Consider the following 8,063-nt stretch of genomic DNA (forward strand, 5'->3'; position numbering starts at 1 on the left):
ATGGCAAATTTGGTGTGTAGGCTCTTGTATATTACCACAGATTAGAAATCATTCACTTTTTGGCTACCTACTCAAAAATACCTCATTTTTAAAGCTAGAGCCTTGCGATTTTGTATATACACATATTGGGAATTACTATTGGAATCCGTCTTATTGACATTCAGCTCATGGAGCCTATTGGTCATAATGCAGCAGATATTGATCTATATTTTATGATTTTAAGAATTCAAAGCGTGAGCCAAAATATTTTATTCTACTACATTCATACCTGTATATACAATATATTATTATGTCATGATATTTGTAATGCATTGATGGGGACAAATCCGACCCCATAATATAGCCATTTTCATCTATCCGTCTGTCTGTTTCTATGGGAACTAGTCTCTCAGTTTTAAAGCTATCGTCTAGAATTTTGAAACAGCACATATGTTTGAACCGGCCGGATCGGACCATTATATAATATATATAAATAGGGTCTTGTAGGGAAAACATTTTTGTTTAACAATGTCTTCCCCAAACTCGGCACTTATTGTTTTCAGTATATACATATATGCAAAAACTCATCATGAACATATCATATAGTTTTCAAAGAAACCATCGATCGAAAAGAAGGGTCTTTCATCGAAAACTTTTTTGCTTTTCAAGATATCTTGACCAAACTTGGCATCTGTAAGTTTCACTATGCTATATTAAGCTCAATAGAAAGAATCGGTTGAAAAGTAGGTTCTTGTGTGACAAAATATTCTGTTTCCTAAGGTATTTTCATCATGCTCAACATTTACGACCTTCACTATTCTGACATATCTGCAACCCTTGAGGGAATCGTCTTCAAGGGTATTAAATTCGGCGTGCTGACGATTTCCTTACCTTCTCGTTGTTATTGTAATTTAAGCCGCCCGCCCTCTTAGCTCACTTGCGTAGGGGTTACACAAATTAAATTGACCATTTTGATATGTATAAATTGTATTTTTGAAGCCTATTTATTTAGGGTTAACAACTGCCTTTAAATGCGTGTAACCGAGACCCGCATATAAAGCTCTACAGTTAAACGGGGCGAGACGGAAGTTGGTCTTGGCTTGCCGTAACTCTTTTCGCGCTTGTTTATTTATTTGTTACTTCCACGCGTCTAACCCCCTTCTGGCCCTTTTCTTAGCTAATACGGCAAATATGTTGCATACTTTGCGGCTGCAACAGCTGTCTGTTCGCCTTTTGCAGCCAACGATGATGCTGTTGTCGTCGATAATGATGGCTGCCACACAGACACATTAACGCCAAACACAACCCCCAACCCCTGACCCCAGCCCAATACCAGCCCCGTTGCCAGACACCTGCTCATGTAATTAGATGCATCAGTTAAGTGGGCTGCGTGTGAAATTAATTGAAAAACTTTCGCTGCTTAAAGTTTTAGTCGAAAAAAAAATATTCAAATAATAACTTTGAGCTTTTTATGGAGCGAAAAATTAAAGTGAAAATTGAACTGAATGCCGAAACCGGCAACAGCAGACGGACACGGGAAACTTTGCCGCAAAGTCAAGTGGCAAGTGGCAAGTGGCAAAAGCTTGTTACACTTGCCACATAAATCAGACATAAAGCAGACCGACCTCTACTCCTCACCCCTACCCACCCCCTACCCGCCCCACCGCACCCCTTTCCCGATGCCTGCCTGCCGTCTGTTTACTGATTGTCTATCATCGAAGGACATCATCCGACGACTGTCCTAAGTTTTTTGTTGTTGTATTTTTCTGCCAACTTTGGACAACAACTGCGGATCCCTTTTGGCATTGTTTTGGCTTCTGAGAATTCTTGAATATGCTGCTGCGTATTTATGGCATGCCACAAACGTTTATCTAAACTACATAAAGCAATAAAAGTTAAAAGTCAAATAACTGTACGGTACTTCAAGTTCCAGTTGTTGTTGTTCTTGTTGTTATTGTTGTTGTTGTTGTTGCTATTGTTTGCCTCTTGTTGCAACTGTTGCCAGCAGCCCCGCTTGTCCCCCTCTGTCCCTGCATATCCTTCAACGATCTGTGTGCGGATGGCCTGCCCTTTGGGAAACTGAGGTAACGTCTCGACAACGTGCAACGGCTTGTTGCAACAGCGTGTGACCCCTACAAAATCGAGCTAATAGCGAACGGCCTGTGGCATGGCACTGTAATACTTAGAAGAAGAGGAAGAAATGACGGGCATGTAAATGATCAAAAAATATACAACAAAATATGTTCAGGTTTATCTCTACATACTGGGCTCTCTTTATATTTATAATTAAATTTATATAATTCTTACTTTAATTTTTTAAGCAATATCCAAATATACTTCTAAGTATTCCAAGGGAATTTTCGAAAGAATATCAGCATTTTGTGCAATGCATGAAGAAAGTTGTTGTCTCAGGAGAATGGTTAAATTGTACTCATAAATTTTACACAAATTATTTTTAAAATTCATTCTTACAATATTAGCTTAATTAATCAAAATTGCCATTTTTAAGCTCTCAGATTCCACACAAAAGAAAATAAAATTTACAGCTTGTTGAATTTATTAATCCGACTTCATTGAAAATGAAGTTTGAAATATAATTGAAATAAAATTGTTGTTAATAATATTCCAACTAACCCCTCTATAATACTAGTTATTACTACAATTTAATTTTTATTTACTAATTATAATTATTGATGTATTGCAACCTGCTGGGTTCATTATTCAACAATATAAAAGATGAGTATATAACGCTAGCAAGCTATTAATTTTTCCTTTGGCATGTATTTTATACATACTAAGCTATATCGTATCAAGAATAAATTAATTATTATGGTATTTTATAATTACAAATGTTTCAAAATGAGTAGTCAAAAGTTGCAAACTACCGACCTTTTCTATTCATTTAACGTTTAACAATTCTTACCGATGATTCCAAAATATTTTCCGAAGATTATCTTATGAACAAAGCATTTTTGTATCACAAAAAAATTGTATTCCATAGTTAGAAATGCTCAAAAATAAGTACTTTAAGGTTACCAGCTACCAATCTTCTTTTTATATTATCGGACAGTAATTTCACATTATTAAAATATTTTTGTATCTAGGAACAATTATAGATTATAATTACAAATGCTTAAACTAACTTTAAAACACAGTTATATACTTTCTATGCGTATCTATTGTGGCCATAGAAAATATTAAACAATAATTGAAATTAGTTGTTATTTTATAGTTACAAATGCAAAAAAATGAGTTCTTTGCAGTTAATTTTTTTAATGTTCTTGTGGGCCGGTATTTCAGATTAACAAAATATTGTTGTATTAAGAAAAAAAAAATGTTTTATAGTTGCAAAATCTTAAATTAAAATTACATAGAAGTAATCATTAACTGTAAGATATCAAGCTTTTAAAGTATTAACCTAGCTAAACAAATTTTTTTAAAGGCTACCAACTTAAGAGTTTTTTTTTTAATTAAAGTTAAGTTTATGATTTATAGGCTAACAAAAAGAATCAAATAGAACTTGTCACAGTCTTGGGCTAAATCAAAACAATAACTTTGCCATCGGGGTTCGAACCCCGATCCACTCTCACATATCCCTTTTTTTTACCTCCAAATTAAAAGAAAAATATATATTTAATAATATAAAGAGAAATCCAAATACAAGCTTTTTGATTAGGCTGGCTCTGATTTAGGATTTTTTGTGCACAATTTATCACTCCTCCTTACATAAATATAAAAAAATACTCAAAAAATTCAAAACTGTTATATATATATATAAAAAAAATTTAAATATTTAATAAAAATTGTTTAATATAATATACCAAGCAGATTTAATATTAAAAATATAATAAAAGCTCTTTAAAAGGCTTTCTTCATAAAACTGAAAACTTTTTTTTTAATTTTTGCAGCGCATTTGCCGATTCCCTCGAACCGAAGCAAACTGAAACTTTCACCAGTTTATGTATCTGTTTACACTTACAAGCTGTCGATGCGGGCTGCAGAGCTGCCCCACTGTGACCCGCAAACTGCAGAGAGGGGCGTAGTGGGGCGGGGGTTTCGGTTTGGACCAGTGTGCGTGTGTGTGGGGGGCACATACGTAGCGTATGCGCAACGTCATGCTAGTCGCTGTATCCATTTAATCCTTTTGGCATTGCATTGAGTTTGATTTCACACGCGAGCACAGAAACAATAATATTATGCCACAAACACTCGACGCCAGCGAACATGGCCATGTAATCACACTTGAGCCGGCAGCCATGGTCGGCTCCGCTGCCTCCCATCCTCCCATCCTCCGCCCTCTGTTCACCTACGCAGCCACTCCCACGGTTAGACGTCACGGGCAGACATGGCGTCTGCCCATTCGCACAGTCAACGAGATTGCGAAACTTCATTATGTGTCCGTTTGGCAGGCGGCAGGCGGCAGAGACCGAGACCCAGTTCCAATCCCAATAGCCGGGCGCAGACGAGGCCAGTTCTTTTTCATTTCTATTTCTGTTTGGCTTTGTTCTCGTCTCTGTCTTTGTTATAGGGTGTATAAAGCCAATGCAATTGCCAATTAAAGGGTATGCTGCACAATTAGGTAACCAAATAATTTTGATTTGAATGTTCTTTATTACATATTATACATTAAATTAAATTAAAAATTAAATCAGCAATCTTGCTTTCCTTAAATTATTATATTATTTTTATTTTAGTCGGAAAACATTTTTTAAGGCTTTTCTTAGAATGGAAACTTTTATTTGCCGCCTTTTAAGGGCAATTTTCTAAACAGGTAGAAGGAATTCGATAATTATATTTATCGATTAATATCGATTTGACGGACCTGGTTCATCATTTCTATTATTATTATTATTATTATTATTATTATTATCATTATTATTATTATTATTATTATTATTATTATTATTATTATTATTATTATTATTATTATTATTATTATTATTATTGTTATTATTATTATTATTATTATTATTATTATTATTATTATTATTATTATTATTATTATTATTATTATTATTATTATTATTTTATTATTATTATTATTATTATTGATAGCTGCTCCTCTTGAAATCGGTTTTTGAACATATTTGGTTTGTTTATGCATTTAGAGACCAAATACTTTTGGACTCAACTTTTCAACATCCCTTTCACCATGATTAAACAGATTTTGTTTTAAAAGATAAAGCCCAGGTCTTGGTATATACTTATTGTTCTTCTCTGTCATATATAAGATCTGAAAGTGTTCTTGATAATCGATAAATAAACCAAGAAGTTATTTGGGAATGAATCTTCTATAATTTGTGGATGAAGATAGAAGAAGAACTACAGCGGTGCAGCATGCGGTGTGTGTGTCTCTCTGCGTAAGAGATTGTGAGTGTGTGTGTGTGAGGCAGTGTGTAAGTGAGTGTGCGTGTGTATATATGTATGTTTGTGTGTTTGTGTTATATTGAGTGTATGTGAATGTGAGTGTGTACTTGTCTGTGCGTATACCTCCGTGTGAGTTATGTGTTTGCGTCAGTGTGTGTGTGTGTATGTGCGTGTGCCTCTCTCACTCTCTGTGTGTGTAATGATTTGTATGTATATATATATGTAATATATGTACACGAAGGCAATGCAAATGCTTGTCACGGCAACTTAGAGCTGACTACAGGGTATCTACTAGTCGTGCACTCTCGACATTTGACACTTGCGCCTGTTGTTTTTGCTGTTGTGCTTTTCGCCGGCATTGAGCTTGAAAATGTGTTTATTTCCAGCGCCCCCAACGACAGCGGCATCGACTCCAAGTGCTGCCATAAAATCGCTGAAGCCTTCCGACGCAAAACAAGCTGCCATATGAGTGTGCGTGTGTGTGTGTGTGTGTGGATAGGTGTGTGTGCTGTTCCAGTCTCGACTGCAATTGTTGTGCGTGTTTTTGTTATCTTCCGACTGGCTGTAAGGAATGCTAATGCCATGCCATAAGTGCACCTCAGGTGTTGGCTGACTCCTGCCAGCTGCCACACCCACCACCCCCCCCCCCTTCCGACCGCTGCTCCTTTTTTGACGTTGTTTTACTTATGCTGATGACATTTGCTGTGTTATTTCTTAACTAGCTTCGACTCCAATTTGAAACGCAGTTGAGACTGAAGCCAACTTCTTCAGCTACGGAACGTGTGCGGCTGCCAAATGAGCTGCCTAACGATTCACATGGCTTAGCTGCTCTTTAGACCCAACATTTCGGCAGAGGGGCGTGGAGGAGCGGTTGGAGCAGCCCTCCAGCCCACACCCCGCTCAAATTGCAGCATTCGCTAATATATCAAGGCTCTCAAACTGATTGCATTTAGTCGCTGTCCAACAAGGGTCCCAGTCCGTCCCGGCCAGGTGACGACTGCATTATGAGTCCAGTTGCAGCGTCACGTTCCATTGACGCAGACATCGAGCGAGTTGCCATAGACAATTGGACACAAGGATAACCTGTCTGTTTGCTCATTTGTTGCCGAGCAGCCGTCGCGCTCGTGTGGCCTTTTAATTGTTTTATGGTCCCCTGGGTCCAACAAGCAGTTGGTAACAGGCGCATAATCCATGACACACCCCCCCCCCCTCCCCTTTACCCATTTGCTGCAGGGGGGTAATTGGTGGTCAGAAGTGGAACAGCCGCTTAGAGGATTCCATTGGACTCTAGCTAATTGATTTATTGAAATGTAATTGTTGCCCAAATACTCGCTGAACGTAAGTTTATTATCGTATACACCTATCCCTCGATTTACACGGTACTTGATTTACACGGTACTTGATTTACACGGTTTCGCTTTAACACGGTTTTCAAATCGCAACAAAAAATTTTTTTTTCTTATTCTGCAGTCGCCGAAATAAAAAAGTCCACATTGAATTCTTGCTGGAAAGTCATTTGGCCTGGAGTAATAGTCGAGAGAAACGTGATTATAGCTGGAAATGTTTATGCTAATATCATAGACTTAGGTCATGCTATTGGAGGCGAGGCATTTAGTGATTTGGCTATTTCAGATATTGAAGAGTTATTCGAGGATGAGGAAATTTCAGATGCGAATCTCGTGGAATTAATACTACAAAAGACTCCAGAAGATAATGTAGATAGCAGTTCTGATGATGACAATAATAAAGCTGAAAAATGTACTGGAAAAGTAATTGCTGAAGGGCTACGACTAGGTAGAGAACTGCAAACTTTTTTTTTGAACAGAGATCCTGATACTGAGAGAGCAATTTATAAGAATACCCGCCAAAGTAAGCAAACGCTATTCACTAATTTCTTGCCATCAAAAACTTTAAGTAGCCAAGTGCAAAATGTTGCGAACATCTCAATTAGTGAAGCTGAACCTATGGAAAAGGTTTGTGAATTTTCTGTTAGTGACTCGGATAGTGATGTTACACCAGCAATTCCAAAGAAAAGGAGAATTCTAGCTTTACAAAGTTCAAAAGAAGAATAAAGGCTGATTTTTATTTCTGCTTTTTTAAGTTTAAGTTTTTATAAAGTTATTTATGATTGAATTCTTTTATTGTTTTGTGCAGAATATTTTTAATTTTTTTAACGTTTTTTAAATTTTTTTTTTTAATTGAAAGGAATATTATTAATTGATGTTTACGTTTTTAACTATCAAAAATAAAGTGAATTGAATGCAAAAATCTCTATCTATCTTCGACTTTTCTTTGTCTTATTTAGAGCGATTTACACGGTTTTCAGGTTAATTGAACATACCCGTTTACTTTGTATGAACTCTGTGTCTCGTTTTACACGGTTTTGTTTTGCACGGATTTTCCAAGAACCAATCTATCGTGTAAATCGAGGGATAGGTGTATATCAATTACAGAGATCTCGGTGGAATCGATTCGAAAGTGATTTGCAGAATATGAGTGAGTATTCAATGTGTTTCATTTCAATGCTAACTGTTAATATAAAACGTATTTGCAGAGGACCTAAGCGTGAAAAGTGTTATTTGAATTCATGAGAATCGCATAGTAGAGCTATATTTAAAATTATTTTTTTATTTTGCAGTTTAACGGTTAAATATCCACCACATCCCTATAAATTAGGAACAGATCCGAACCTGGCTCCACTTTGTTCACTTAATTTA

Source organism: Drosophila montana, unplaced genomic scaffold (genome assembly GCF_035044405.1).
Source record: "Drosophila montana isolate Dmon_TW-CO22-7 unplaced genomic scaffold, ASM3504440v1 contig_3848_1, whole genome shotgun sequence".
In the NCBI taxonomy this organism is placed as follows: Eukaryota; Metazoa; Arthropoda; class Insecta; order Diptera; family Drosophilidae; genus Drosophila; species Drosophila montana.